Here is a 14001-nt window from a genome sequence, read left to right on the forward strand (position 1 = left end):
TTATTTTGCAGCCATTTTTTCTCGAGAAAAAAAAAAAAACAAGAAGAATACAAATCAGTTCTTCAACTTTCTTTTGCCTAGCTGCCAAAGAGGCAATGAATGGGAAGAATGCAGTGAGGTTTTCCTGTGTGTTTCAACAGAGAGGCTTGGTGCCTTTGGTCTCCACCAAAGCTTCTCTTAAAGCTGACACCCAGAAACAGAGAATAGACATCACCCTGCCATGGCTCCTGTGGTCTATCCCAGTCAGATGAGCTGATCGATTTGCAGGGTGAGCTGTACTTCCCAGAACTGTTTAAATGTACAAAGCAGAAAAAGCTTTTGAGCACCTAGGCCCAAGAGCATTGCAGAAAAGAGAATCCCAAAAGAAGTTACACCAAAGGGAGCCATTTTTCCGTACTGTGCCAGTATGTATAACACTCCTGTAACACTACTAATAATGTCTGCAAATAGTTAATTCAGTAAATTCCTGATGATTGAATAGACACCAAAAATGCGTTATGACCCTTGCCCTTCAAAATAACAGGAAGGTGCCGAAGTCAAGAATTAAAATATAAATTTATTGCAGTCATGATCCTTTCTATCTGAATGACTCTAAATCCAAGGCATTAGAAATGAATTTGTTATTTATACAACATTTTGCAGTGCTCTAAACTTTAATGTATGTAAAAACCTGTCAAACACACAACCAGGTTATTACATGTTAGAAGCTTTAATTATGGAGTGTTTCAAACATTTCTTATATTATGACATCTTATGTACAGGGACTTTAATGAATATATAACTTACTGGAATATTTTCTGCATTCAAAATTGCCTGAAATTGGTCAGTAACCGTAAATAAATCACAGATTTATCAAAGTGCATAAATTTTTAAAAAAGCAGTCTTTTCAATTTGGTCATTAAATAGCAAGTTAATTGCTAAATGCTAGTAATCATTATTTAAATATTTCTTTACTGTATTTTTTATTCCTTTTCAGTCTTCAAACAAGTCTAGGGATTTTCCTACATTTTCAAATGCAGGGATTATTTTTCATATAGTTTATAAATGCTACTAATGTATTTTTGAGTGAAAAAAACCCCCACATGTGAGAGTTGAATTAGTTTCCCAATCTATTTATTATTTATCTAAAAATGTTCATGTAACGGACTTTAGCAGTAGTGTACTCCTGCTGAGGAGGTAGAATTTTTTAATACAAATAATATTTTTTAATGTTTGAGAGAATTCAATAAACTTAAGTACAGTAATTTACTCCTGGCCAAGGCTGTAACAATAAATTTTAGAACAGGGCATACACTCATAATAATGTATTTAGATGTTGTATGAACTAGAAAGCAGGTGAGAAATCACAATATCACACTGACATGAAGTGTTGAAATAAGATTAGACTCATGGTAGAGCAGGAGCCTGGTCAGGTAAGCAGATGCAATGTCATCTCATTTAAAATAATTTGTGTTCTGGAAGAGTACATTTTTCCTTATTTTTTCCCCATAACTTTCTCAAGTGAATGCAACATTTATTAATATGTGATATTAATTGTCACTGTAACTCCACATATATTCATATTTGTATTCTTCTAGAGCATCACATGCTTTACATATTGCATGAAAAAGCTTTATATTCCAGAAAAGGTGGGAAAATACAGTTGCATTTTAGCTAAAGAAAAAACAAAAATAGTTAAAAGTTGGATATAAGAATACAAGACAAAGAAATGAGTTAGTGTTTACTCATTTCAACACTGGTGAAAATTTTTACAATTCATATATAGCATATACTCTGCTCAACTGAGATGGAATATGCATTAAAAGATATTCAAAAGAGAGTAAAGAACTCTGATGGATGAACTAAGTGAAAACAGTGGCCATGTATAAGATACAATATATATAAGATTTTAAGAAATTCAGTACTGGGACAGCAGGTATTGGACCATGATAAAAATGAAGATTGGAATTCATGTTTCAATTCTTGAGAAGGAAATACATAAATATAGAAAAACATTATGCATTAACAGAAGTATAAACATATGAGATACACATATATGTATATATATATATATATAACTAAGATGCTAAAACAGTTAGAAAGGATTCTCAGCTGATTTTGCTTTCAAGTACATTTGGGTGGTTTGCCCTAAGGGTGAGATACATCCACATTTCTAAGCGAAGATTTTAGATCAGTACCAGGTCATCTGAAAATTGACATTTGTTGAGAGGAAATAAAGATACATTTTAGCACTGAGAAAGATGCATAAATACAAAGTGAAAATGAGTATCAGATATGCAGAAGTAATAAATCCAGTCTGCTACTGAATTTTAAAAGAGAAAACAAGTTTATCTGAACAGAACCCAGGTCAGAAAAAAGAAAGCTAGTTCTTAGCTGAAGCACATTCATTGACTTCAGAGAAGGTATAAAAGAATAAAATCTTGTATGCATCTATTTCAACAAAATGAACCTCATATTACACAGAATACTATAGAAGGTAACACCATTCTATTTAATAATAGTTCATACCCTATTACATTGTTGTCTTCAATAACAATGGATCTAACATGATGAGAAAACAGATTCTTAACTTATTTAAATCTACAGTAATCTCTTTTCTCTGATTTATTTAGAGGTTTTGGAATGGAACCCTGTTTATATTTGTAATTTTCCATGAGGAGTGACACTCCATCTGGCAAAATTTTTTGCATTTTTTTCTTTAATTTCTTTTTTCAGGTGTCTTTCAATACAACTTAGAATAAATCAATTCAATTCCTTTGCAGTTTCCCTCTTCAAAAAAACCAATATACCTCAGTTGTGTCATTTAATGTATTAATGAAGAATGCCACTTTTTTCAAAACTTTGCTTCTAGGATGCCACTTTTCAGCCATTAAAGAGGTACCTTAGGATACTAGGTCAGGAAATCTTAAGGTTACAGGAATAAATACATGGGTTTGGAGGGAAATTTTAAACCCAAGACAATTCAAGTGAATCATTCCAGTCTCAAGTGAAATACCAATCCTTAATGAGAAATAACAGAGAAGAAAAGTCAACAGTAATTGACATGAATTTGCCCACATTAATACTCTGGACTCTACCTCCCTTATACTGGAAAAAAAATCTGGATAATTATGAGAATCTGGGGGAAAAAATGTCACCTTTTAGATAAATCTAAAGTTAATGTTTACTCTGCCTCTTACTTAGCAGACTCATTTAAAATATTCATGTGTAATCAAGAATCATGATTCCAGACAAAGAGAATAAGGATTCTGGACATTTGTGTTTGCTGGAATTCAGGCATAAACATGTGGGTTTTTTCTCATGAGTGCCTCATGAGAAAAAACCCACAACCAACCAACCAACCAACCAACCAAAAAACAAAACAAAACAAAACAACACACCCACAAAAAACCCCAACCAAAAACAAACAAACAAACCCACCCTCAACCCAAACAAACAAACAAAACCCCACAATCCCCCCCCCCCAAAAAAAAAAAAACCAAAAAACTTAAACAACCAACCAAAACAACAACAACAAAAAAGCCCCCAGAAACCTCCACACCATATATTCCTTTCAAGATAAGCCATGGCTTTAGATTGTGGAAACCATTCACCTGGAGATTTCCCTATGCTTGCCTCTTAGAGTTACAGAAACAAGCATCATGTAATGTAAAAAAAAAATATAGATCAAATTTCAGAGGACAATGCTTTGACAGTCTTATTTAGCTATCTTGTTGTTCTCTGCAATCTGAATGTACTATCTGACTCAAAAGGTCAGAGTACTTTTCTTATTAGAACAGCTAGTTTGTCAAATCACTTTCTGAAGCCACAGAGTTGGAGCTATCCCAGATTTTCATTCTGAGTGCTGGGTCATTTCTACCTTCAATGGAGCTATTTTTTTTCTGGAAAATAAGTACTTGTTTGTGATGATACAGTTGTGCATTACACGGTCAGGCAACAGGGTGTAGGGACTTCAGCACTTCAACATAGATTTTTATTTTAGTTGTAAAATAGGTTGTTTTGATCAAGAAAGTTTAAGAAACATTCATCCAAGGGACAAAATGTCCCTCCAAAACTTTGTCAGTTCCTTATAGAACTGTCATATCAATCGCTTATTGATATAATTCAGATTATTTTACTACTTCTTTTTATAACTTTGTGTTTATTGAGACAAAAATAAATTGGTGTACCTGTGAGTTTAATGAGAGAAAAGTAATCCCTGAGGTTCAAAATCATTCACCACTTTTTCCCTAATTTAAAATTCCCAGAAATCCCTGACATCTCTCTAATTCCAGAAGCAACACTACTCATAGACCATAACCTCCTATGCAGGGCTCTTTTTGCAAACATTACCTTTCAGATTTATTGTTCACATGAGATAATTACAGATATATTCCTGCTGCTCTTGCAAGCAGCCCTTGTTTATGTTTCTGGAGGTGGTACAGATCAGGTTAATCCATATCAGTTGTTTTAAGGATTATTAAATTTAAAAAAAAACATCACAGCTATTTACCCCTATATGTGTATGAAGGTGTTATTTGACAACTGCACTGAAATACAGATCCTAGAGAGTAATTTGAAGAATGATAACTTGACTCTGCCCCTGCCCAGGAGATGCATCACTGGAAACACATAATCACCTGCAAATTTGTAGGTCATAAACCTGCAGAAGCAAAAATTAGCAAAAACATGTTAATTATACTAATTTTGTTTTATACCCTCACTGCTCAGTTAGCTTCTCATCCCTGTTTATTTTTTTTTAACCTTCATCACTGACAAATAGACTTTCTGCAGCAAGTTGGCTTGGCTATCAATTTCCCATAGATTTTGTCTAAGCACCCTATTCTCCTGTCTAAACAACCCCAGCTTCACCATCTCCACTGCTGTTCTCTGGACACACTCCAGTACACCAATGTCTTTCTGGCAGTGAGGGGCCCAGAACTGAACACAGGATTTATGGTGTGGCCTCACCAGTGCCAGATAGAGGAAGATTATCCTTTTCCAGAACCTGCTGGCCACACTATTTCTGATGCAGGCCAGGATGCCACTGGATTTCTTGGCCCCTTGGGTACGTGTTGGCTCCTGATCAGATGCTGCACCCCCAGATCCTTTTCCATCTGGCAGCTTTCCAGACACTCTGCCCCAGCCCGTGGAGCTCCCTGGGGCTGTTGTGAGTCCTGTGCAAGATCCAGTACCTTCCCTTTTCCAATGTCATAAAATTGGCCTTGGATCACCAATCTAGAACCATCCAGAACTCTCTGCAGAGCTCTCATCAGATCAACTCTCCTACCAAACACGGAGTTGTCTGCAAACTGACTGCATGTACACTCAATCCCCTCATCTAGATCACTAATAAAGATATTAAACAGAACTTGCCCAGTAATAAGCCCAGGGAAACACCACCTGTGACCAGCCACCAACTAGTTGTCACTTTTGCTAATCTCCAGTCAAGTGGCACCTCCTTGGTCATTCAGGACTACTGAAAAAGGATGGAGAGTGGCTCACTGAATACTTCCAGCTCCCTCAGTTCCTTTGAGTGAATCCCATTCAGCCTCATATACTTGTGTGTCTCTCCATGGTGTAGCAGGTAAATTATCATTTCCACTTGGATTATCAAGACTTCACTCTGCTCCCTGTCACTATCTTCCAGCTCAGGGACTGGGTATCCTGAGAATAGCTGGTCTGTCCAATAAAAACTGATCAAAGATGGCATGAAGTATGTAGTCTTTTTCCCATCCTTTTCCCTCACATCCAATAAAAGATGAAGTTATTCCTTAGCCCTCTTTTTGTTGCCAATTCATCCATAGAAACATTTTTTATTTTCTTTTAAGGCAGCAGCTAGATTAAGTTATAGTTGGGCTTTGGCCCTTCCAATTTTCTTTTTGCACAACAGCAGAATATCCTTGTAGTCCTCCTGAATTGTCTACTGCTTCTTCCAAAGGCCATAAATTCTCTCTGCTTTCTTGAATTCCAGCCAAATTCTTTGTTCAGCTTGGCCAGTGGTTCTGCCCACTCGTTTGACTTTTGGTACATGGGGATGGCCTGGATGCACTTTTAAGAGTTCCTTTTTTGAAGAATGTCCAGCTTTCTGGGACTCCTTTGGCCTTCAGAAGTGTCTCTCAAGGGCCCTGTCAGTCTCCTAAAAAGGTCAAAGGCTGCCCTCTGGAAGTTCTGCTGATCCTTGCTCCTTACTTCTCTGACATCAAAATCTATCATGCTGTGCCCAAGCTGGCCTCCAACCCGTGAGTCCTTTTCTGTTTGAAAAGCACAGATTCAGTGGGAAACATCAACAGCTGCACCAGAAAAGTCTCTTTCTGAAACCTCCTAGACTCTTTCTACTCTACTATATTGCATTTGCATCTGGCATCTGGTAAATTGAAGTACCCCACAAGAACAAGAGCTAGTGAATGTGATACTTCTCTCAGCCCCTTCTAGAATATTTTGTCTGCCTCTTCATCCTGATTGAGCCATTGAGTCAACCGATTTCCACCGTCATACCTGCCTTGTTGGCCTTTCCCCTCATTCTTATCCGTGAACACTCAACCATATTATCATCTTCACTCAGATCCAGACAATCAAGACCCCCCTTCCTTGCCTACCCTTTCTGGAGAGTTTATAGCCATCCCTTGCAGCAACTGTGTAAGTCAGCTAAAGTTCTCATGATGGCAACTCTCTCATTGTTTTCCTGCTGCAGAGTGGCTTCCAGCTCCTCTTGGCTTTTGCTCATGCTGCATGCACCTAGTCAAAGCTGTTCTTCCCCGGCTTCACTAAAACTGTTATTTTCTATATAATTTGCAAATCCAGTCCTATGTCTGGAAATAACACATAATGAGGCAGATTTCAGAGATGCCTTAAAGTTTTTCAAGGTCTGTCTTGGGAGTGCAAATAATTGTGCTAATGCTCTCAGTGGGTGAGCACCAGGTTCTTACAGAAATATTCTGGAATTGCTGCTTTACATGTTCATTAATTCCCCACTGTTTTCCAGCTTCAGATGACTTAGCTTTTTTGATGTGGATTTTTTTAATCCTTGTTTCAATTTTCCTTCTGAAAAAGTCTCATCTTTTGATGGGCTTTTTAGTCAGAACATACAATCAGCTCCCCTCTAGGATTAAAAAAGGAAACAAAGGCTCCAATGTAATTCATATAAAAATACTTCACCCCTCTTTCAGATCGCTAAAACCTGCCTGTGTCCACCTGAAGCACCCTGTTTATCTCCCCCAAGGTAAGGAGTGGTTCCCTCAGATCATGGCAGTCCTTATTATTGCTGTTAGATCTGTGAACATCTTTCAACATTCTCTGCTTAATCTAATCATTAATTTTCTTAATTTGGAAGCTTTAGGACATATTCATTCAGACGTTATTTTGAAATAATTCAAATGTACTTGGATTTCCTGAGGTCAATTTTTCTTTTTGCTTGGGGTAAAAGTACCAACAGAGGTGCTCTGCTACCTTTTCTGGGAAAAGCAAAAAAAATTCTTTCCCAGAAGAAAAATCTTACCTTTGCACTTTATTCACCAAGGTCATTCTGGATGCATATTCTGAGCAAATCACTTAAAAGCTTCTCACATTCCCTGACAAAATTCTTTACAACTCATCTCAGTCTAATCCCTTTCTCTCAATTCAACTCAAAGTTTATGACTCCACACAGACACAAGTCTTTTACAGCCCTATAGAAACAAGATTTCTAATGTCCATCCTTCCTATACCACATTTCCCAAAATACCTTTAACTTGTAGTATGAAAACAAAAAGTCAATATTCATGCAAAAAGAAGAAAACCCCAGAGATTACTACTTGTATCTTCAGTTTTGCAGGACCTTCCTCATAGCACCAGCACTTTAGAGATACATTATAGAAAGCATCTCTGAATCATCAATTTATATTTCAAAAATAAAAGTGATTTGGAATATTTGATACTTAACACCACTTGCTCTTCTATATTGTTTATAGTAAAGCAATGAATGATACATTTAACATGGGAATGAAGCAAGGTGAGATTTTTCTTTCATATAAAGTTTTCTTTTATAATCAGAAATGCTGTTCACTCATGCCTGTCAGTTATCCATCCATTCATTCTGCTCTCTCACCTCTTCTTTCTCCAACACTTACAACTGGTCTTTGTTCCCTCCAAATAATCTGCATGTTCTTCTGCTCCTAAAGCTCTCTATTATTCCAATCTTTCATAATAAATTTATCTTTTCAGAGCTGCCTAAGAAATCCCACAAGCAAGTTCCCTAATGCAAGTTGATTTTGTTTTAAGTCACTCAAGGTTATCAGAATTCAGCTCATCCTGTTGCTAAATATTGTTTCAAATCTGTGAAGTTTGAAATAAACAGGATTTAATTTTTTTATTTTTAGGTTGCAGTTTTTTATGTTGTTTCAAAATACCACATGATAAGAAAACAAGCTTGTCCTTCCTAGAAATTGAAGTGGCATATTCCTGAATCTACAGAAATGTAGTTTGATTAACAAAGAGTAAGATTTTGAAGTTTTAGCTGGAGGTGGTGGATACAGATAATCAGTAATGCACATCATTACTTCTATCATATATTTACAGGAATATACTGCTGCAGCTGTGAGATTGCATAACTGATCCTAAAATATTTCTCGACCAGATCTGTAAATCAGATGCCACTAAAAAGAGTCCCAAAACTTGCTCTGACTTCTGGTTTGAAAGGGATGATTTACTGAAATCAGAACATTTAATGAAGACACTCATGTGAGTTCAGAAATAAAGATTTGTAAGGCTTATTTTATTAAGATGACAGAGACAATGCTTTGTAAGGTGTGAAATGTTCACTGTTATGAATTATACAAACCTTGGAAATACTGGACCAAGTGTAATAGTCCAGTGTCCCTTTGAAAACAGGTATTTTACATTCCTGGAGTGTAATCTCATCATAGGTCTGCAGGATCAGGATCTTACACTTTACAGACTTCTGTCATTTGTGTTAAGTATCTCTTGAGCCAGAAAAAAGAGACAGACAGTGTATCTTGGTGGACAGGCAGCCGACAGATAATGTGAGCCACTTAATTAGGGTGTGAGAGTTCAAGATTCTCTATATCAGTGAGTGTTCATTTATTAAAATAGAAAAAAAGGAGACAGGAGACAGGAGACACTCAAAGAAAATTTGCATCAGTTGTCAAATATGAAGGACTTATCTATGATGCAGGGCTGATAAAATGAAGGCTTTTGCCAGGATCAGGTAAAGCAGAAGTTTCTTATTACAGGGGAAGGATGTGTTTAATTTAAGAGTTGGATCCCTCAAATAAAAGGCTTGATTGTTTTTGAGATTAATTTTTTTAATAAAGGGAAAACAACTATGTCTATGTTTTAATTGCTACCTACAATTTAAAACTAAATCTTGAATATAATGTTAATATAAGACACTGATTCTTGCTGACACTCTTTGTATCTATTTCCTTCCCCTTTGTATTTTGTCTCTCCCATCTTGCTGGATTTTTTAAACTTGTGTTAATAAGGCAAGATTTAAACTGTGATAACATTGGTGTGAATCTGTGACCATAATGATAGACAAAAGAAATTTTAAAACAGAACGCAGAACAAAAAAAAAAAGCCAAACTCCAAATCAACCACAACATTATGCTGGTTCAAATTTGCATATTTTTGAAAACCTAAAAATGCTGTTGTTTTGGTTTTGGGTATTTTTGGTTTCTTTTCAATAGATAAACTGCAAGTGAAATCAGCACCATGAAAAGCATATTTCTTCTTCCTTATGGGTATTTTTTGTCCTTTTCTCTTTTCACGGAACTGGAACTGAAAAAGAAATTACTCCTTCAGAAAACTCCAACTAATTTCTGTTCTTTTCTTTTGGAAGGACAGCCATTAGCCTATTTAACAGTTTAAAAAAGACTATTAAATTGATGCTTCTTTCCTGTAAGTGGTTATAGAGATAATTTGAAAAGAAATAAGTGAAATACATGTCTTAATATTTTACACTGTAAATTGTTTTTCACCTTCATTGGAAAAGTAGAGGGGATTCTAGCTAAAGTAATTGTTACCCATTTAAATTAATGCTTGCAAACTGATGTCTTCATTGAATATACTAAATGGAAAAAAACCCCATTGTGACTTTTTTTTTTTCCACAAAAAATTTAACAAAAAACCCCCACATCTAATTAAAAAAAAAAAGAAGAAGAAGGAAGTAGAAAGATTTAAACTGTTACTAGTTGCCAGCTAGTACTTGATTACTGAGTTTTCCAGTTTACCAACCATACTTTTGTGGACTAATATAAGAGAAAGGATTATATATATATATATATTTTAGTGTGCTCAAACCATCTTAATAGTTCATTAGTCATATATAGTGATTCTAGCATAAGGCTTGGCATATTTAGGGCTTGTCCCAAAGATTTCCATATTTACTCCCCTAAGGGGATTTTAATTTTCTATGCAGAAATCAGTGTGCGTCTTTTTAAGTGGACAGTTCACACCTGTTAAGATGTTTAAAAATAGCAGTTTAAAGCTGTGGATGAAATGGGTTTCTAAGCAATTTCAATGGTGTAGCAGAGGCAGATGATGTACTTTACTTATTTTTTTCCTTTAAGAAGGGAAGAGAAAACCAGGATTTTCCCTGGGCTCTTTCACTCCCACTAAAGTAACTTTTTACTTGTTTGTCTGGAAAATGGCAGACAACAGCCTCAATTTTCCCTGCAGGTGTGTAGAGCCATGGAGAGCACTGTGTAGTTTTGTTATTATATCCAAAATACGGAGACTGGATGGCATAGCCATTAATCAGCTATACTCTGAGGCTCAAGACAGCTAAAAAGAGTAGTCTTGAAGAATCTCGTTTTCTCTTATTAAACTGTTGAGAAAACAACCCAGGTATATTCGGCCCACTGTGTACCCGCGCACTGCCTTGATGAAATCAGGGAATAATACTCCTAGGAGTACATGTGGGACCACTGGTTCTGAATCGCATGGCAATGGCTCTGCAGAATTGAATTCCTGCAGAGCAGGTATTCAGGCATGGCTTCAGGGCAGTCACCGAGGCTCTGTCTCATAGCAGGAGACACATGTTAGATTTACACTTACCAGGTTGGGTATTGCTATCAGTGTAGCCATAGCAACACATTGCTTAGCTCATCTCTGATCCACAGCAGAGACGTGTTAGCAGCCAGAGCACTTACTACTCACTCTGAAACTAGCTTGGGTGTGCTTGCTTGATCTGAAGTGCCTCCACTGAACACCTACTCTGAGAATACCAGCAGGTAGAAAATTCCATTTTGAAAGTCTTTGTGCACACCGGCTAGCAGCTGGAAGGTTGAACTTTCAGATCCGTCTTCTTTAGAAAAAGAAATATTTTAAAAACCAAGTAATTTCATTTATATGAGGGCAATGATGAGTGCTTTTCCAGAACTGAACTCCTTGAAATCTTTATTATTATTACTGGTATTAGCTGATTTTGCTTTTGGTGCTGTTGGATATGGAAGAGCTCTAACCTATGTTTACTCTATTCAGATACACTTGCGTACATATATTCAGAAACATCAACAAGTAAAAATATTGCCCAGAGAAAGATATAATTTGAAAGACAATGAGAAAACTTTACCATTTCACTGGAGTTTCCCAGAGTTTATGTATTTGCAGCCTTGTAGGTGTTAAAGTACCAAACCCCTGGTAACTAATATAAATAATGGATGTGGAAAAGTTCTATATGTAAGGAAACTGATTGATTAAGGAACACATTTCTATGTGGTTGTTTCATCTACAAATTTAATGTCTGTTCTGTTTCCTAGATAATTAATAAAAGATGAATAAAACATGATTTTGATGGAACAAATGACTTGTTTTCCTTTTGTTTGTAGTTTTTTAATCTGTACAATTCATTGGGAGTAGAGTTCATAATTTAATACAATTTAAATAAATTTTAAAGGGATATTTTTGAAGTTGTTGCAAAATATTGTTTGCTTTCATTACAAATCTGTCTTTCTGGTTATGGTCAGATCTTTTTCAATCCATCACTTTTTGACAAAGAATATGGAGCTCACAGAAAGGTATTTGTGAAAATGTATTGGTTGATGAAAGCTACATTTAAAAATATAGAAAGTGTTTTGTGACTGATTGAATATTTGACATTTTTGGAACAGAGCTTTTAATTTTTTATTTTTTTGGTAAAATATTAATATTAAGAATTTATTTTTTCAACAACATAAAACAACAGGATGCAACTGGATTATTTCTTATATTAATTGCTTCAGAAAGAGGTTTTTTCTCCAACTTTTTCTTTGGATATAAAATACAATATCTGGTAAAAATAATGAAAAATTAAACAATCTACAAAGTTTTCTTCCACAGTTTAAGACCTTCATTTTCATAGGAAGAAAAAATTATGTTTGTCTATTAACATACCATTGTCACAGTGCTTTGCTAATGTTTATAGTAGCAACCTTATTCTCTAGTCTATTAACATGATTAATTGTGAGAAGTAGGAATATTCCTCTGCTTATTCATTAGTGTTTTTTCCTAATTTTTATACATGCAACACCTTCTCCAAAATAAATGGAGACTTGTTAAACTAAGGATTACTGTAGTGCCCAGACAAAATACTGACAAGTACTTTTCAGTTAGAGATTTTTTTAATATATGGATTTTGAGGATAAGCTTGTGTCAAGTTTTTCTGTACAAACCTTTACAGCAGATGTTTCCAAATTAGATGTAATTCCCCTGGGTGGTAATCCTGGAAGGTGTAGGTAAGAGCAGTGAACCTGATAGATATTCAATAGCTCCTATATATACTGAGACTTATGAGCTCACTGGAAGCAAAGCTGGAAAGTCAAAACTGGGTCTTGAACCACACTTTACTGTTCAAGAAACCTCTGAGCCTGCTTCTTCATATCTTCCTGGTTAACTCATCTTCATCACTACATTTTTCAGCAAATCACCACATTTTTCAGCTGGAAAACATCTGTAATTTTTCAGAGAAATGGAAGAAAAGCTCAAAAGCATTGATCCCCTCTGTGAAAACACTGAGAAAGACAGATAACATCCACAGAGAAGTGGCTGCCTATGGTCCTCCACATAGCTTTAAAATTAACCTTATTTTTCTCCCAATAGCTTTCATATCAAAGCAGTATAGAACTTCACTATGACTTTTCAAATAAAAATGGAGACATCCCTGCTTCTACATGCCGACAATTATGCTGTGAAGAAAACAGAAGCTCTGAGGTGACAATTTCTAAATTGTCAAAACTGTGATATCTGAATTCTCACGTTAGGCATATTTCAATTGCATCCTTGCCAATAACCTATTTGAAAGCCACTTGTGTGATGTTGCCCTCTCTCAACACTGGGTTTTTGATGGTCCAAGATAACAGCTGAGACATTCTTTCTCAGACAATGAATGTGAAAATTCATTTGATTCAGTGATAACTAAGTAATGTCAGGCAGAAAGCATATATGCCCCAGACATTCATGATGTTCAAAATATTTTCAAATTAAATTGGAAGGTAGAAGTAGAGTAGCATTCTCTAGCACAGTTGGTCAAGTATTGATTGTAGTAGGCGATTCCATGTACTTCATAATGAAGATATTGTGCTGTAGGACAAAATAATCTACCATCTGAGAGCAGATTTTGGTGGAGTCCCTTGTCATTTCTTGTATTAAAAAATCTCACTGGCTAATTATAAGATTTGAAGAGAAAGGTGACAGTTTAACAGCACTTTTGTTCTGTTGGAGCTGCTAATTCAGGAAGGGTTTCCCATCATTTAGGGAAGTTTAATTTTTTACAGATTCCAGAATTCTTTTCTCCTAAATGTCAAACGTTTTCTCCACATACAATAAAGGCCAGACTAAGCAGCAGGCAGGCACTTGGAAAAGACTGAGTTAGAAGAGGACTAAGAAAAACGGTACCAAACATGGTTGACAATGTGATTGGAAGAATTGCTTATTTTCATGGTAGTTTTACATTATTTTCTTTGTCAAACAATTTGTGTCAGTTTATGTTGTGTTTCTTTACAGAAGCTATAGATTATTTTTCCTTCTGAATCTTTTTTTTGGTCA

At 35.7% G+C, this 14001-nt stretch overlaps 1 long non-coding RNA gene across 2 annotated transcripts in view; it reads right to left on the bottom strand.

Moving 5' to 3' along the window:
* LOC134549442 (uncharacterized) overlaps positions 1-14001 on the bottom strand; it is a 93107-nt gene that overhangs the window by 18186 nt on the left and 60920 nt on the right. The window contains exon 4 of one of the 2 annotated variants that reach the window (XR_010080110.1): positions 215-288. The exons of the other annotated variant lie outside the window; for it this stretch is intronic. This is a non-coding gene — a long non-coding RNA (uncharacterized LOC134549442). The remainder of the gene's footprint in view (positions 1-214; positions 289-14001) is intronic. 2 annotated transcript variants of the gene reach the window in all.

The sequence above is a fragment of the Prinia subflava genome, chromosome 1, assembly GCF_021018805.1.
Source record: "Prinia subflava isolate CZ2003 ecotype Zambia chromosome 1, Cam_Psub_1.2, whole genome shotgun sequence".
NCBI lineage: Eukaryota > Metazoa > Chordata > Aves > Passeriformes > Cisticolidae > Prinia > Prinia subflava.